The sequence below is a fragment of the Caretta caretta genome, chromosome 2 (assembly GCF_965140235.1).
Source record: "Caretta caretta isolate rCarCar2 chromosome 2, rCarCar1.hap1, whole genome shotgun sequence".
Lineage (NCBI taxonomy): Eukaryota > Metazoa > Chordata > Testudines > Cheloniidae > Caretta > Caretta caretta.
In genome coordinates this window covers 209,264,578-209,284,211 of record NC_134207.1, presented here as the reverse complement: position 1 = coordinate 209,284,211, position 19,634 = coordinate 209,264,578, and positions in this window count along the sequence as shown.

Here is a 19,634-nt window from a genome sequence, read left to right as displayed (position 1 = left end):
CAACTGTATGAGTTTCAAAGAGGTGCCAGGAGCTTCTCCGCAGTGATGGGTGGTGTGAGTAAATGGACCTATGTGTTTATATTTATAGTATAGCTGTGGGGAGAATATCATGCTGTATTGTACCTTATGCAACCCAGCTATATCAGGTGCTTTTTCACAGCCACGCTAAGAGTTAAAAACTCCAGGCTGAAAAGAAAGACATCCTCTTCTGGATTCTGCTCAGGTGTGGCTGGTTGAGCAGCCTGATGGAACTACTGCTATTGCTAATGGAAAATTAAAACAAATCTTGTTTGGCTAATAAAGGGCTCTGAGCATTAATGTCTTTTTTCCAATTGTCAGGAAGTTTCAGTCCCCTATGTGATGAAGACAAAGCACCTGCAGCTATTTTACGTGGAAATGTCATGGTGTTATTTTAAAAATTTTGTTGGGTAGATATTTTCAGTATTTATCTCTGACCTTTGGCAAATAAATCGGTAAGGAAAAGATGGTTACTCGCCTTTGTAACTGTTGTTCTTCGAGATGTGTTGCTCATATCCATTCCAATTAGGTGTGTGCGTGCCGTATGCATGATAATCGGAAGATTTTTATCCTAGCAACACTCAGTGGGTTGGCAGAGGCGCCCCCCTGGAATGGTGCCTTCATGGCGCCGGATATATGCCCCAGCTGACCCAGCGCCCCCTCAGTTCCTTCTTGCCGGCTACTCCGACAGAGGGGAAGGAGGGCGGATTTGGAATGGATATGAGTAACACATCTCGAAGAACAACAGTTACAAAGGTGAGTTACCGTCTTTTCTTCTTCGAGTGCTTGCTCATATCAATTCCAATTAGGTGACTCCCAAGCCTTACCTAGGCGGTGAGGTTGGAGTGAGATGTTGCGGAGTGAAGGGCCGCTGAACCAAATGCAGCATCACCCCTGGACTGCTGAACTATCGCATAATGGGCGGCAAAGGTATGCACCGATAACCAAGTCGCTGCCCTACATATCTCCTGTATGGGTACGTGTGCCAGGAAAGCAGAGGATGAAGCCTGAGCCCGCGTGGAGTGGATGGTAAGGTGCATAGTTGGGACACCAGCCAAGTCATAGCACACGCAGACGCATGATGTGCTCCAGGATGAGATGCGCTGGGAGGAGACCGGAAGGTCCTTCATCCGGTCTGTCACAGCAACAAATAGCTGCAACATTTTCCTGAAAGGTTTTGTTCGCTCGATGTAGAAGGCGAGGGCTTGCGAACGTCCATGGAGTGCAGCTGTTGTTCCCATCAAGAGGCATGCAGCTTCGGGTAGAAGACAGGGAGGAAGATGTCCTCGTTGACATGGAAGGCAGACACCACCTTAGGGAGGAAGGCCAGGTGGGGTCGCAGCTGTACCTTGTGCTTGTGGAACACCGTATACGATGGTTCTGATATGAGTGCCCTGAGCTCAGACACACACCTCGCCGAGGTGATAGCTATGAGGAAGGCTGTCTTCCAGGAAAGGTACAGGAGCGAGCAGGTGGTCATTGGCTCAAATGGGGCACCCATGAGTTTGGAGAGGACCAGGTTAAGATCCCACATAGGAACCGGTTGTCGAATTCGTGGGAACAGCCACTCCAAACCCTTGAGAAATCTGCTGACCATGGGATTGGAGAAGACTGAACGCCCATTTTCGCCCGGGTGGAAAGCCGAAATAGCTGCCAGGTGCGCTCCTGGAATGCCTGACAGACCAGGCGCACTGCTCTGAGTTCCAGTACATTGATGAGCAGGGATAACTCTCCTGCTGACCACAGCCCTTGTGTACGGAGGTTCCTGAGGTGGGCTCCCCATCCCAGGCATGACGCATCCATGACTAGGGACCCGGAGGACTGAGGGGCATGAAATGGCACCCCTTCGCACACTGATTTGGGCTCCAGCCACCAGCCTAGAGAGGCTAATATCCCTGGCGGGATGGTAACCACCGTGCTCAAGCTGTCCTGACCTGGGCGGTATACTGTTGATAGCCAGGCTTGGAGTGGACATAGTCGCAGCCTGGCGTGCATGGTCACATATCTGCAAGAGGCCATGTGTCCCAGGAGGCATAGGCATGTTTTCACAGTCAAAGTCGGGAGGCTTTGCAGGCTGTGGATGATGTTCGCCAGGGATTGGAAGCGTACTTCCGGCAGAAGTGCCCGGGATAGGCCTGAGTCTAAGACTGCTCCTATGAATTCTATCCTCTGGGTTGGTACCAGAGTGGATTTCACGACATTGAGCAGGAGGCAGTTGATTGAACATGTTCGTGGTGAGCTGAACATGAGACTGCACCTGATCCGTGGAGTAACCCCGAATAAGCCAGTCATCGAGATATGGGAACACTTGGATCCGTTGTTGATGAAGGGAGGCAGCCACAACAGTCATGCACTTGGTAAACATCCTGGGGGCTGTGGACAGGCCGAAGGAAGGATGGTGAATTGAAAGTGCTGTTGACTGACTACAAAGCGAAGGAAGCGTCTGTGCGCTGGGTAGATCGCAATGTGGAAGTACGCGTTCTTCATGTCAAGGGCGACATACCAGTCTCCAGGATCTAGGGAAGGAATAATGGTCCCTAGTGAGACCATGCAGAACTTCAACTTTACCATGAATTTGTTGAGTCCACGTAGGTCCAGGATGGGCCGAAGCCCGCCTTTGGCCTTGGGGATTAGGAAGTAGTGGGAGTAAAAACTCCTGCCCCTTGACTCTCTTGGAACCTCCTCTATCGCTCCCACAGCTAGAAGTAATTGGACCTCCTGTAGAAGGAGGTGCTCATGAGAAGGGTCCCTGAAGAGGTACGGGGAAGGAGAGGGGGGGGAAGCAAATTGGAGGGAGTATTCCCTTTCCACTGTGCGTAGGACCCAACCATCTGATGTTATGTGAGACTATGCACGGAGGAAATGGGAGAGACGATTTTGGAAAGGCGGGGAAGGATCTGAATGGAGACGGGTGCTCCATCCTCGGATGCACCTTCAAAAGTTCTGCTTAGGCCCTGCCAATGGCTTGGGAGGGCCCTGGCCTTGGCTGGCTTGGTGCCCAGTTTGTTTTCTTTTATCACCTCGACCGCGTCTTCTAAAGAAGTCCTGTCTTGGCCGAGGGGGAGGGTAGGATCTCTGAGGCTGTGGTCTGAAGGGCCTTCTCTGCATTACTGGGGTATGCATTCCCAGAGAGCGCATGATAATTCTCGAGTCCTTCAGACTCTGTTGGATCATATTAAAGAAGTTCTGTATTAAAATCACAAATGAGTTTGATTCCCCATAGTTTAAATTCCAGGGTATTACTGATTAAGAGATCTTTTGGTTTTTGGTACTGTTTCTCTCCCTCTATGTGTGAAACTTGCAAGTTGCTAATTGTGTTAGTACATTCTAAGACAGTTCTCAAAGCAAGAGAGTCTGTTCTCAAAGCAATTCTTTGTAACAACAACTACTCACAAAGAGAGAGACTCAAAGCAATACTCTGTAACAACAGAAACAGCACCCAGAGATTCCCCCCCCCCTTTTGTTGTATTCATCTCACTTTGTTAACAATTGTGATTAAAATTGAAATAGAGGATGTATGTGGATGGATGCTTGGTGTGGATAATAACTGAATGATCAGGGAGGCGCCAGCCTAAGAATCCAGTGTCCATCAGCTGAAGAAGGTGCAAGTGGAAATAACCAGAGAACCCCTGGAGGGCAGACTGAAATCCACCCAAGAGCCTCAAGAATGGGAGAACCAAAGAACAAGATAACATCTGGCAGCACGGAGCCATCAGGAATGTGCCATCTGCTGATTGATTCAGCAACAGCATGATGAAGCAATTCCCATAGACTGGCATAGGAAGAAATTCCTATAAAAATGGACTCTAGAAAGTGAGAACTTTGGGGTCTGATTCTGCAAACCAACTTCCAGGAGCATCAGATGAGCATCTGACAAGGCCCTGCTCCCTCCTCATGTCCAGGCCACCTGGCCAGTGGCTTGGCATGAGCAACTCTAGGGGTGGTAACTATGATAACAACCTTGCAGAACCTCTGTGTGTGTGTATGAATGAATGTGTGAATAAATATGAGATTGAATGGACTGTTATAGCTATAACTAACTGCTTACTATGATTCTTTCTGTATTCACAACAAATGTGGCATTTTGCCTTTTCCCCTTTAATAAGATCCTGCTGGTTTTTATTTTATTGGTATAACAACTCTGCAGCCTTGAGTCTGTCTTTTCGGATAATAGGCCCTGACCATCAAAGGGCAGGTCCTGGAGGGTCTGCTGCAACTCTGGTGGTAAGCCAGAGACCTGCAGCCTCGAGGTGCGGCGCATGGCTATGCCTGAGGCCAGGGTCCTAGCCGCCGAGTCCGCCATGTCCAGAAAGGCTTGTAGGGAGGTTCTGGCCACCTTCTTGCCCTCCTCTACTACAGCCCCAAATTCTTCTCTGGACTCCTGTGGAACCAACTCTTTGAATTTTTCCATAGAGTGCCACGAATTATAGTCATATTGGCTCAGGAGTGCCTGCTCATTGGCCACCCTGAGCTGCAAGTCTCCAGCCGAGTACACCTTGCCCACAAACAAGTCTAGGCGTCTAGCGTCCTTTGATTTAGGCGCCAGGGCCTGCTGACCGTGCTGTTCCTTCTTGTTGACCAAAGCCATGACAAGGGAGCACGGTTGGGGGTGCATATAGAGGTACTCGTATTCCTTTGAGGTGACAAAGTACTTCCTTTCCACCCCCTTGGCCATAGGTGGAATAGAGACTGGTGGTTGCCAGATTGTCTTGGCATCAGCCTGTATTGTCTGTATAACGGGGAGGGCCACTCTGGACGGTGCCTCTGCCAACAGAAAGTCAACCACAGGGTCCTCTACCTCCACCACCTCCTCTACCTGGAGGTTCATATTGTGCGCCACCCTGCGGAGCAGTTCCTGGTGGGTGTGGAGGTCCCTAGGAGGAGGGCCCAAAACCGTAGTCCCCGCCACTGCCTCATCAGGCGAGGAGGAGGAAGATACCCCATGACTAAGGGATCCTGTGTGAGGTCCTCTTGTGGAGGATCTTGTTGCCCAACATCCACCACGCTAGGGGCGTAGGCCTGTATTGGTGCTGGAACAGTCACTTCAGAACCCCCCCGGGGGGGAGACACAGTGGCCTCCGGTACTCGGGGCTCCGAAGGGGTGGAACAGAAAGCCCCGAAGGAACCCCTTGGGCCTGATGGTATGCCCAGGGGTTCCAAAAAGACCACTGTGGAGGTCCTTGGCCTGGGTTCTGGCCTTCGTCCAGCCACTGGCCTGCACCGTCCTCACTCTGGTCCTGGGTGTGGTAGCCACCTTGTGAGAGTGACAACGCAGAGGCAGAGCAAGACGGCCAAGGCAGTGCTGTACGTGTCAGCGCTGAGTCTCCCGGTGCTGTATGGTGCCGTGGTGCCGGGGACCAGTGGCGTGATGCAGAACGGCACCAAGACGTCGATCGGTGTCTGCAGTCGTATCAGTACCAGGAGCCTGATCTGGATCTCGATGGCAACCTCCGGTGAGATCGGCGCCGGGACTGGCTCCGGGTCAAGTGCTGCTCTGACTTGTACTGGGAGCGGTGCCGGGAGTCCGATCAGTACCGGCCATATGGGAATTCGGATCTCCGTGAGCCGGAGCAGCATCGCGAGTACAACCGGTGCAGAGAACAAGATCGGTGCCGGGACTGCGTGTGACGCCGTGATGCGTGCCAGGACCAAGATCGGGACTGGGACCGGTGCCGTCCTGCTTTGCTCGGGGATGGCGGTCGTATCAGGGACGGTTTTCCCTTCGACGGCGCCACCCACACCGGAAGTGCTGCCGGCTGCAGGGGAGACCACTCTGTGAGCGCGATCAAGTCCCGCGCTGTTGAAAAGGTCTCCGGCATGGAGGGCAGCCTCAGCTCGACCGCGGTGTGCACCAGACTCAACGGCCCTTGAGGCGCCACAGTTGACGGTGCAGGAGCCGTTACTTGTCCTGTGTGCTCCGGCAATGGACACGGCTCCAACTGCGGTGCGGGAAGCATCGGTGGTTGTCGAACCGACAAACAAGAAGCAGTCGGCACCTGCTTGGGCTGCTGCTTCTTCTGGCCCGGAGATAGGGACCGGCGCCGTGGTGGTGGAGGTGCCGGGGAGATCTGGCGCCACAAGTCTTTAGCAGAGTCCGAAAGCGGTGCTGGACCAGTCAGTGCCGCAGGGGCACTCCGCACCGAAGACGATGGCACCGAGTCCCGGTGCACGGAGAAAGGGACTGGGCTAAGTGCTGCCACCATAAGGAGCTGCTTCAGTCTAAAGTCCTACTCCTTTTTGGTCCTCGGCTTGAAGGCTTTGCAAATGCAGCACTTGTCCGCTTGGTGGGATTCCCCCAGACACTTTAGGCAAGAGTCGTGGGGGTCTCCCGTTTGCATCAGCTTCAGGCAAGCCAAGCAGGGTTTGAAGCCCGGAGACCCAGGCATGGGCCCATGTACCAGGACAGGAGAGAGGGGAGAAAACTCTGTTCCACCCCACTAAGTAAACTAAATCTAACTAAACTATTAACAACTACTAACAACTATAAACAACTAATCACAAACTATTAACAGGTACTAAAGCGAATGCTAGGGAGAGTGGAGATCAGCTAAGCTGTGCTCCACAGTTCCAACGACCGTCACAGGCGGTAAGAAGGAACTGAGGGGGCGCTGGGTCGGCTGGGGCATATATCTGGCGCCATGAAGGCGCCACTCCAGGGGGCGCCTCAGCTGACCCAATGAGTGTTGCTAGGGTAAAAATTTTCTGACGATCGTGCACGCAGCGCGCACACACCTAATTGGAGTGGATATGAGCAAGCACTTGAAGAAGAATATGGGAGTGCGCAGTAAGGACTGGATAATTATTTTGTGGGGAAGAAGGGGTTAATCCTGGAGCATTAAACCTAGCAGTGCAGATAAAATAAAACAACAACACTTTATGGGCCTGATTCTCAGAAATGCCAGGCATTCACAGCTCCCACTGAAGTCCATAGTCCTGGTTCATCATTGTTCTATTGCTCCTCTGTGCCCTGCAATGAATTGCACTGGTGCAGAGGGCGAAGGTGACTCCATCACCTCTGTGCTGCTTCTGCAGCAGTCGCCAGGGGGCATTCCAGGGGCAGAGTAGAGGTCAGTATGGGAGCGTGCCAGAAAAGGGAGGGAACGTGGATGGGGTAAACCTGAGCATTGGTGATTTTGCACCCCGGCATTGCTCCATAGTAGTCACTGAAATCAGTGGTACTAATTAGGGAAGCCTACGCAGGTAAAAGGGCTGAGCCAGGATCCAAAAGCCCCTTATCCAAAAGACACAACCTTCAGCAGCATTGTCCCCTAGCACTTTGCTGGGCATTGGTTCATTCCTGACTCGGCGTATGTCTGTGCTGTAATTGTGGTGTGTGATTGAAGTTTGTGGAGACACACCCAAGCTAGCTTTAATCTAGCTGGCTTGGGGACTGGAGGAGTGAAGCCATGGCAGAATGGGCTTCTGTGCGAGCTAGCTGTCTGAGTAATTAATCAAGGTTCCCGGATGGGCTGGTAGAGCCCACGCTGCCGTGACTTCATTGTGCCAGTACCAGCTAGATTAAAGCTAGCTTGGGTATGTCTACATGAGGTACAATCACATCCCATGACTGCACTGTAAACATAACCTCAGAGAAGAGAGTACCACCTCCTCACTCAACAACACCACTTCCTGGAACACCATTGTACTTTGGAGATCTCCCTCTGGAGTGCTGACCTGTCCCTATTCTATTTGTTTGAGAGTTGATATGATGAAATCAAGCTCTGCGGCAGTATCCTGATCATTGCTTTTATTGAGTAAAGTAATTCTCTGAACATATCAGTGTTAAATCCACCCTGTCATTCTCGTTTAATATTTCATCCTTGCTCTTCTGCATTGACACACTTGGAAACTGCACCTCCTCCCAGTCACCTAAAAGGAAGCACTACCTGTAGAAATGAAGGTTCAGGGTGATGGGAGTGCAAGCACTATCTTTAGTAAGAAATGTACTATGTAAGAGATGACTCAAGGTTCTCTAACTTTAATTATTATAATACATCTTCTTTATATAGAACCTATCTGCATGACAATCTAAATGCTTCACAGAAATGAGAGATGACAGCAAACAGATTAAAACATTAAAATTTATCTTAAAATGAGAGAAAACAATCAAATGAATCACAGAGCCATGGAAAGACTAATCATTTTTCAAAAATGCCATAAAACGAAAACAAATGAAAAGTATGCTCCATCTGAAATGCTAATATCTGAAAGAAGATATTAAGAGACATTCCCATCCCTGTGCAGGGACCCATCACAAGCCCTATGCACCATCTAAATCCCACTTAAATTTTGTTTTGAGGGCTTAAATGAGACTTAAGTGGTGAAATGACTTTGTGCTGGTTCCCTGGCACAGAAGTGAAATTCATTCGTTGAGTGCTTGTATTATGCCATGTCTCCTAGCTCCTACATTATTCCTTAAGGATGCACTGGCACAAAGTTGGGGAAACTTGATCTGCCAAATTTTAAACCCCCTCAAACATAATGGATTTAAAATGTGACAATAATGGGGCAGAACTTGTTAGTATTCAAGTGCCATTTTTGCCATATGAAATTCACCAACTTCCTCAGCTGTAATTAGGTTTTGTGGTGCTGTCGGTCACAGCCAGTCTTATCGCCCCATTTGTCTCCTCCTCCTTCTGCTTCCACCTCTGTGCCATTATCCCTCATTCCAAATTCCCTGGGTGTGGTAGCCAATCAGTACCGGCCTCCACATTCAAGTCTCCACATTCAAGTCCCTCCTCTGAATGACTCATTTTTCTGTGAAGCCCTCCAAAAGTGAAACAAAATTATATACACAAATAAACTCTCTGCTTCAGAGCAGGAAATGTCCTCATTTAAAACAGGGCCAAGCACAAAGTTGGTACTTAATAAATAGATAATGGGTCTGATTCTGAGCTGCCACTTCTGAAGGCACAGCGCTGGAAGTGCATAGATCACTTTATTCGATGCAAATCTGCATTTTTTAGTTGAGAAAAACTTTGGCTGAAAATTTTTGCCCATCTCTAGTTGCAAGGTAGGCAGCATAGCACTGTGAATGCTGATCGTTTGCTGTGCCTGTGCTGGGGGACTTCTCCTCAAACTGTTGTGGTGCATTAAGGGTTCATATGTGCTGCCCGAGCAGTGTGTGGGAGTCGGGGGGGGGGGGGGGGAACGGACGGTGAGAGAACTTGTCCCAATAACAAAAACAGCAGCACTGACACCTTTGTCAAGTTAATAAAGATGGCAAAACACCATAATTAAGGTTAACGGGAGGGCCCTTCTTTGTATTCATAAACCTGGACATCTGGGTATAATAAAAATACATTAACACATGGACATGTAAATTATTTTTCTTTGTTAGCAGCTGGGCAATTACAGCTTAATTTTGCTCAATTGAAATTGATGGCAAATCTCCCTTTGACTTCAGTGTATGTTAAAAAAGGCTCTTACAATACACTTGGGGTTTTAATCCTGGTTTAAATATAAATGGCCAGACTTGTGGAGAAGAAAAATCAGTGTATCAATGATCTAAGAGTTTGCAGAGAAAACTATGACTATCTGAAATTACTGGGTGTCAGCTCCTTTCTGTAATTCTGCTGGATGTTAACATACAGTTAATGACAGAGGTCTTAGATTTTAAGTGTAGGTGTTAGCAATAGGAAACACTCAATCATTTCCCTGCCATTGCAGGGCCTCAGGCACTGCTGCACCTCGGTCCCTCCTATTCTCTGCCTGTGGCACATAACAATCGAGCTGTAATAGTTTGGTCTAATTTCAGTTGTTGTCTTAGTATGCTGGTGCTGGATGGTGTTCGTGGCCTGTGATAGACAGACAGGATGTCAGACTAGATGATCTGGTAGTCCCTCTGGTCTTAAACTCTATGAATCCTTAAATGAAAAACCAGGTGCAAACACCATCAAGTTCTAACTGTTATAAACAAATGGGTATGAAAGTTCAGTAGCAAATTACATTCCAGTTTTTGATGGATTACTGTGGATATTCTGTGATTCTGTAGGACACCAGCCTGGTGGCACTTTGTTCTGCTGGCAAGTTAATATCAATCACACAAGAGTGTTACAGATATCCTTGAAGAAAAGGAGTACTTGTGACACCTTAGAGACTAACAAATTTATTTTAGCATAAGCTTTCGTGAGCTACAGCTCACTTCATCGGATGCATATCCTTGAGACAAGGCGGGTGAGGTAATATCTTTTATTGGACCAACTTCTATTGGTGAAAGATACAAGTTTTCGACCTGCATAGAGCTCTTCTTCAGGTCCAGGGAAAGAAGCAGAGCCCGAGCTAAAATACAAATTGGGACAGATTATTAAACAGAATGGGTAATGCATATTATTGGCGGTCATTTAAAATGAAGTGGGCGCTTGGGAGTTTGACGGATATGCATAAAGTGTTTGAAGTGGGCAATAAAGGGTAGTGGGTAGTGTGGTACATTACAAATTGTTGTAATGAACCATTAAACGAGTATCTCTAAGTTCATGGCTTTTGGAGTCTAGCAGAGTTATGAATTTAAGTTCCCATGCTCACCTTTTGAAGGTGTTGTGCAGGTTTCCCTTGAGGACAAGTACTGAAAGATCAGATATGAAGTGATCACTTTGTGAAAAGTGTTCAGCCCCAGTGATATGGTGTTTTTGTCTTTTATCATTTTTCTGTGTGAGTTCATTTGAGAGTTTAGTGACTGTCTGGTTTCACTGAAATAGTTGTTATTGGGGCATTTGATGCACTGGATGACATAAACCACTTGTTGTGATAGGCATGTGTAGGACTCATGGGTCTTGAAAGGTGTGTTGTGGGAACTATTACTCATTGTAGCAGTGAAGATATGTCTGTAAGTTTTTGTGTCTGTTGTTCTGACAGGGTCCGGTGCTGCTTTGAGTTGGTGTGTCCTGGTCTGTGGGGAGCTTGCTTCTGATGGTGAGCTTGGTGAGGCAGTGGGAGCAGAGGGGGGTTATTTGAAGGCCAGAAGAGGGGATTCAGGAAAGATTTCTAATAGGATGTGGTCCCCATCAAATATCAGTTGTAACTGATGAACTCCTGTATGGGATCCAGGGTGGGCTGGTAGATGATAACTAGTGGTGTGCAGTCAGTGGCTTTCCTTTTCCTGTATTGTATCTCCTGACCTTTCCACGATTCAACCTACTTCTCTGGTGGAGTGTCCTTGTTTAGTGAAGGTGGTTTTAAGTATGTTTAGATGTGTATCCTGGACTTTCTCTTCAGAGAAAATTCTGTGGTATCTGAGTGCCTGGCTGTAGCTTACAGATTTTTTGGGGTGTCTGTAGTGATTGCTGGATCTGAGGAGGTAGGTGTGGTGATCGGTGGGTTTCTTGTATGTGGTTTTCTGTAGGGTTCCATTGCAGAAGCTCATTGTGGTGTCCAGGAAGTTGATTCTATTGTGGGAGTGTTCCAGCGAGAGTTTCATGGACAGGTGGTGGTTGTTGAAGCTGTGGTGGCAGTGTATGAGGGAGTTTAGATTTTCTGCTTAACAATCTGTCCTAACTTGTATTTAGCTCAGACACTCTGCTTCCTTCCCCAGACCTGAAAAAGAGCTCTGTGTAGCTCAAAAGCTTGTATCTTCCACTAACAAAAGTTGGTCCAATAAAATATATTCCCTCACCTAGCTTGTCTTTCTCATATCCTGGGACTAACATGGCTACAACAACTCTGGAAACAATAGTTATCCTTCTGAGCCATAAAAATCTTTGAATTTATTAAAGCCCGGCGACACACTGAAGTGCTAAATTGGGCAGGATGATCAAGTTAGCTTTAATTGTGACTTGTTTAACTTGGCCATTTAAAAGTTAATACCTTTTTAACATGGCTGTTTCTATAAATATTAAACATCATGGGCTTCATTCTCTGCCACATTGAACTGTATGTAGTCATTTATTTGTGCAAAGTGGGTATAAAATGCTACCAGATCAGAAGGGTAGTATTTTACACCCATTGGGCAAAAGAGTTCATGCCTTCACAAAGTATAAGGCAGTGGAGAACAAAGTCATGTATCTCTGTGTGGAGGAACTGTGATTTTTCTGAGCTCTGGTCTACACTACAGAGTTAGGTCAACGTAAAGCAGTTTACGTTGACCTAACTATGTAAGTGTCTACGTTAAAATTTCGCTCCTGCTGATGTAACTCGCACATTACACCGACTTAACAACTCCATCTCCACGAGCGGTGCAGAGTCAATGTTGATGTAGTCATGGGTGGCGGGTAACGTAGGCAGGGGGAGGCTGTGACTCCCCAAACAGCCTGGCATGGCCCCGCCTATACACCACCCAACCGCCTTCTGCAGTTCCTGGTGCTCTGCCCTGGCCCAGACTGGGTGGGGCTGGGGCTGGCTGGCCTGCGTCCCGCAGGGACTCAGGGTGGCTGGTGCTGGGACCATGCTGCCTGGCCGCCCGGGGCACTGGGGCTGGGGGCGCTGCGGGGGTGCATTCTGGGCTCCTACAGGGCAGGGGGGCAGAAGGGGAAGGGAAAAAAAGGGAAGGGGTGTCGGGCACAAGGGGGGGACTAGCCTCGCCCAATGGCCGGGTCACTGGCCACCCATGGATGTAGTTAGGTCAACGCAGTGTTAGTTTAGACACTGCATTGCTTATATCAACTGTTGCTGGCTTTGAGAAGCTGTCCCACAAAGTGCCACATTGACAGTTCAGCTGGTGCAAGCGTTCCTGGTGAGGACAAAAACTGCCGACTCAAAGAGCAAAGTGTAGACACTGTAAATCCCCGAAACTCAGGCAACAACATGCACAAGTGATGTAATTACTGTGGCGGATGTATACCGACATAAGTTAGGTCAACTTAATTTCATAGTGTAGACAAGTCCTAAGTTGGTTATTTTTAATGCAAAGGTTTTGATTCAGATATCATTACTTTTGGCTTTACAGAGGTAGTACGGATCAGTGTAAAATCACCTACGGAGGAAAAACATACAAGAAGTCTTAGTAAAAGTACAATCTTAACAAAATTTTAATTCAATATCTTTGAACTATATAAAGCAGACACTTTTCCTGTTAGGATATGCTATTTTAGCATACCATCCATGGGAAATAAAAGTATTGTTTTGACCACCAGAGGGCTCACATATTTTCCCATGGATGCAATAGAAATTTATTGAGAATGACTAACAAATTAAGTTTAAAATTGAATATAAGGATTGTGAGGTACAGAGTGCATTCTATATTACATATCAAAATCAACACACAGTCATTTAATTAAAATTTGAATTAATAGCCTATATTATGTTTTAGTTCTTCAATAAAAATAGTCGTTCACGGACTTTTGTTAAAGTATTTTGGAATGAATAAGATAATTAAAGGCCCAATCCTGGCCTCAGTTTCACAAGTGTAATTCCTATTATTCCTATTGTGTATCTGAGGACAGGATGGGCCCTGTGTAGCAATGCATCTGACACAGAGAAAACAGATATCAACTTCCAAAAAAAAAAAAAAAAAATACAAGGGCTTGATTCTCCTTTCACTTACATCTCTTTTACTCTGATGTTAACTCCATCACTGTTGCTTCTGATTTCCATTGCTGTAAACTAGATCAGACCCAACATTTTGACTAAGTACCTTCTGAAATAGAAAACACACTCTTTTTCTACATTTGCATGAGCCATTTTCACTGGAAATTAAGGGCTTAATTGTGAAAGGTGTTGAACACCTCTTTAGAGGGGCTGAGAATTCTCAACTCTTACTGAAGTCAATGAGAGTAGCAGGTGCTAATGGGGTAGGCGATCCAGTCCTGCAAGGTGTCCTCAATCTATTGACCTCATTGGGAACTGAGTGCAATCAATGCCTGGCAAGAGGTGCTCAGCACAGGAAGGATTAGATTTTTCTTTTGGCCATCACAAGCATCCACATTATTTAATGAAGGCAACAGAAACATATTGAAAATCTTTTAAAATATTAATAGAAAACAAATATCAGAGATCGTGGGTGCAGCCCTGAGAGGTGCTGAGCACCTCCTGAAAGACCCTTGTCTCCTTTTCAGGAAGCACTTAGCTCCTCACCTGACCAGATCTCTGGAGCTTAAATGAAACATTCCCTTATTATTAATAATGCATTGTGTTTCCAATTAATAACATCTGTATGTATCCTAATTTAATGCAAAATGTAATTAATTTTCAGATTAAAATAAAATGTGGAATCAACAACACAAAAATGAAGAAGATGAAGAAACAAATTCCTTTTCTTTTGTTCATACAGGTTTTTGATAAACAGGGCATGCAACACCATAGTTTTATCTCTGTGACGTTAAAGTATGTAGGTACAAAACCATCCAAATAATACAATGTTAAGACTTAATATTGTCAGATCAATATGCCAGATTCCCCGTTTAGTTCAGTTCTGAATAAACAGAGATTCTTTTTTTCTAACTTGCTTTGAGTCACTTCATATCTCTCTATACCATCTCTCTCTCTTGTCATAGCTTATTTGCTTCACTGTATTTTGGAGCACTAATGTATTTTTTCTAAATGTACTAGAATACAGATATACTTTAGCCTACTTGCAAAGTATGATTGTAGACTAGTTTTGGGGCTGCTGCTATCATTATTATTTTGCTAAGAACTGAAAAAGTATAAGACACAAATATAAAGACAACCCTTGCTGCAAAGAGTTTATAATCTAAAAGACAGACACAGGAAAATGGATTAGGATCTCTAGAGTGAGGAGTAAATTTAGATTGTGTTTTAATTACTCTGTTCTGGTTTAAGAGATCCTTTCTGTAATTTGACATGCTCTGCAGTCTTGGAAGCAACTAATTTTCAGCCCTGATAACACTGACTGAATATTGATACAGGGAGAGGAAACGGGGATACAGTCACCAGGACTTTAAAGCATAATAGTCAAACCATCACTTCCTGCAAAGATACCCACTGAAGGGACAAGAGACGCAATACATCCAAGAAACTCCAGGACACGATTGTTGACAGAAGTTTTCCTCAGATCATCCTCTTTAGTGGTAGGGGCTAGGGTAGGGGTAGGCAAACTTTTTGGCCTGAGGGCCACATCTGGGTGGGGAAATTGTATGCAGGGCCATGAATGTATGGCTGAGGCAGGGGGTTGGGGTGCAGGAGGGAGTGTGGGCTGTGGGAGGGGGTGTGGTGTTCAGGAAGGGGGCTCCAGGAAAGGAGCTGGGGTGCAGAAGGGGTGCGGGATGTGGCAGGGGCTCAGGACAGGGGGTTGGGGTGCAGGAGGGGCTCAAGGCATGGGGTTAGGGGGCTCAGGGCAGGGGGTTCTGGTGCAGGAGGGGCTAAGGAGTGCGGGAGGTGGCTCAAGGCAGGGCGTTGGTGTGCGGGGTGCAGGAGGGGTTTGGGGTGTGGGATCTGACCTGGTGCCACTTACCTTGAGTGGCTCCGGGGTGGCAGTGGCATGCAGCGGGGCTAAGGCAGGCTCACTGCCTGCCCTGGCCCCGCGCCACTCCTGGAAGTGGCCAGCATGCTGGACAGTGGCTCCTGGGGGTGGGGTGGGCTAGGTGACTCAGCTGTGCGCTGCCCTCACTGTGAGTACTACCCCCGAAGCTCCCATTGACTGCGGTTCCCCATTCCTGGCCAATGGGAGCTGCGGGGAGAGGGGGAACGTGCTTGCAGGCAAGGGCAGCGCACAGAGCCCTCTGCCCTCCCTCCCCCAGGGGTTGCAGGGACGTGGTGCCGGCTGCTTCCGGGAGCACGTGGGGCCAAGGCAGGCAGGGAGCCTGCCTTAGCCCTGCCGCATCATGGGGCTGGCAATCACATGGGCCGGACTGAAAGCCCTGATGGGCCGGATCTGGCCCACGGGCCATAGTTTGCCCTCCCCTGGGCTAGGAAGAGAGTCCAGGAAGATGACCTAGCAGGAGCTAATCCTTGAAGCACATTAACTCGCAATCAGAAATTTACGGGATCCACAGAGAATAATTACACTGAGAGCAGCTGTCCCCCTTATCCATTCTCTCTCATGTTCAAGTATTACAGAGGCCCAACCTACAAAACTCCAGAGGAAGTGGGGAGAATGGTGTTGTGGCGGGCAAGTTTCCTATTCCTTCTATGCCTGCCTATCCATTCATCCATCCATCCTTGGTTTTTCTTTAGTGTTCATAGCTGAAGTATCTATGCATTGAGTCATTCACTTACCCCACTGAGGTAGAGGGGACAATCTGACTCAAAATCTTTCCAAAAAGTTCTAGACCTTTTGAGAAACACTAGACTTTTCTGGTTTTCCCAACTGTAAATGGAGAGCAGCATATTTGGAGAACAGTGCTCTCATTCATTTCCCAGGCAAAAAGCATTAAATATGGTCTCATCTGAATACCACTTGTTTCATTCCAAAAGAACTGCTAGCACAGTTCTTGTTAATTCAAATAATAGATTACTTCAGCAATAAGACATAACAAGCCATGTTTTAATGGCCTATTAAAATGTGCCTTATGTGCATTGTGAAGCAAAAGGCCGAGTAACTTCAACCACCCAAGAAGTGTATTAATGACCAATTAACCTATACCTTGTTGCGTCTAATTGCTGTAATAATACAGATCTTTGTATTTACCAAGGGATGTCTATAATGAAATTTTGAAAATTATTTTGTGTGCATTTCATTGAATGCATCTTTATTTTATGAAAAGAATAGATTATAGTAAAAGGAAGGGGGAATTTAGTTTACTCTTTGTAATGACTTTTTAAAATTTGTACTTTAAACTTGATGCACCAGAAGTGGTCCCAAATTATGTTTGTCTATTGGGTTAAGAATTTTTTTTAAAAAATACTAAGCAGAACAGACACCATCAATTTGTACCCGGGATTAGTCATCTCCAAATTCAATTGAAAAAGGCAAGATTTTTGATACATTCTCTTAAACAGGTCACAGGGAAAGAAGGGTGAGATGTAAAATATGAATATACTGAGCCATATGTTCCCTTCTGCTTCTGCAAGTGGAAGAGAGCGAACAGCTGCAGATCCTGATAAGCGGATGGATGCAGAGCAGGGAATGTCAGCTCTATGGCCTGCTTTCAGTGGTGACCCAGAAGCACCTCCTTAACCCTGTCAGCATTAATTTATGCCAGTTCTACCACAGTGATATGATGCCCCACCTCCCTCCTAAGAAGAATTTCCAGGACATCAAAAGGTGAAAGGCACTACAAAAGCTGTGTTGCTAAAGAGAACAGAGAGGGTATCCATCCATGTGAATGGCTTTGCCATTGGTAGATACCTGAGGTTGGCAGATACTGGAAGTCAACATTCATTTTGATAGAAAAAATGTGAATCTCAATTTTTTAACTTTTATTTTAAGCTATATAAATGAGGTGTCTCAATGCGTGGATGAGACGATGGTGTAGGGAGGAGGGGTTTAGATTTATTAGGAACTGGGGAAACTTTTGGGAAAGGGGGAGCCTATACAGGAAGGATGAGTTCCACCTAAACCAAAATGGAACCAGATTGCTGGCACTTAAAATTAAAAAGGTCGTAGAGCAGTTTTTAAAGTAAGGGCTGGGGGAAAGCCAATAGGTGTGGAGGAGCACGTGGTTCGGACAGCGACATCCCTTAGGGGAGGATCTATTAATGGAGATTCTCTATGTCCTAGTAAGGAGGAGAGGATGAAAGATGATAAAATACAGGTAGGATCTGTTGAGAAACAGTCAAATGAAAGAAAAGGAGTACTTGTGGCATCTTAGAGACTAACCAATTTATTTGAGCATGAGCTTTCGTGAGCTACAGCTCACTTCATCGGATGCATACCGTGGAAACTGCAGCTGCTGCAGTTTCCACGGTATGCATCCGATGAAGTGAGCTGTAGCTCACGAAAGCTCATGCTCAAATAAATTGGTTAGTCTCTAAGGTGCCACAAGTACTCCTTTTCTTTTTGCGAATACAGACTAACACGGCTGTTACTCTGAAACCAGTCAAATGAAAAAAAGTCCCATTCAATTACATCATGTAATAGCAGACAGCTAAAAAATGACAAGTTTTTAAAGAGCTTATATACCAATGCCTCATTTTAAATGAGGATATTGATAACAGGCATCACAGAAACATGGTAGAATGAGGATAATCAGTGGGACACAGTAATACCAGGGTACAAAATATATCGGAAGGACGGAACAGGTCATGCTGGTGGGGGAGTGGCATTATATGTGAAAGAAAGCATAGAATAAAATGAAGTAAAAATCTTATATGAACCAAACAGTACCATAGAATCTCTATGGATAATAATTCCATGCTCTAATAATAAGAATATAGCAGTAGGAATATATTACCGACCACCAGACCAGGATGGTGATAGTGAGTGTGACATGCTCCGGTAGATTAGAGAGGCTATTAAAATAAAAAACTCAATAATAATGGGGTATTTCAACTATCCCCATATTGATGGGGTACATATCACCTCACGACGGGATGCAGAGATAAAGTTTCTTGACACCTTAAATAACTGCTTCTTGGAGCAGCTAGTCCTGGAACCCACAAGAGGACAGGCAATTCTTGATTTAGTCCTAAGTGGAGCACAGGATCTGGTCCTAGAGGTGAATATAGCTGGACCACTTGGAAATAGTGACCATAATATAATTAAATTTAAACATCCCTGTGGTGGGGGAAACTTCACAGCAGCCCAGCACTGTAGCATTTAATTTCAGAAAGAGGGACTACACAAAAATGAGGTAGTTAAACAGAAATTAAAAAGGTACAGCGCCAAAAGTGAAATCCCTGCAAGCTTCGTGGAAACTTTTTAAACACACCATAATAGATGCTCAACTTAAATGTATACCCCAAATGAAAAAACATAGTAAAAGAACCAAAAAAGTGCCACCGTGGCTAAACAACAAAGCAAAAGAAGCAGTGAGAGGCAAAAAGGCATCCTTTAAAAAGTGGAAGTTAAATCCTAGTGAGGAAAATAGAAAGGAACATAAACTCTAGCAAATGAAATGTAAAAATATAATTAGGAAGGCCAAAAAAATTTTGAAGAACAGCTAGCCAAAGACTCAAAAAGGAATAGCAAATTATTTTTTAAATACATCAGAAGCAGGAAGCCTGCTAAACAACCAGTGGGGCCACTGGATGATTGAGATATTAAAGGAGCAGTCAAGGACAATAAGGCCATTGTGGAGAAACTAAATGAATTCTTTGCATCGGTCTTCACGGTTGAGGATGTGAGGGAGATTCCCAAACCTGAGCCATTCTTTTTAAGTGACAAATTTGAGGAACTGTCACAGATTGAAGTATCATTAGAGGAGGTTTTGGAACAATTTGATTAACTAAACAGTAATAAGTCACCAGGACCAGATGGTATTTACCCAAGAGTTCTGAAGGAACCCAAATGTGAAATTGCAGAACTACTTACTGTAGTCTGTAACCTATCATTTAAATCAGCTTCTGTACCAAATGACTGGAGGATAGCTAATGTGACACCAATTTTTAAAAAGGGCTCCAGAGGTGATCCCAGCAATTAAAGGCCAGTAAGCCTGACTTCAGTGCCGGGCAAATTGGTTGAAACTAGAGTAAAGAACAAAATTGTCAGAAACATAGATGAACATAATTTGTTGGGGGAAGAGTCAACATAGTTTTTGTAAAGGGAAATCATGCCTCACCAATCTACTGGAATTCTCTAAGAGGAACAACAAGCATGTGGACAAAGGGGATCCAGTGGATATAGT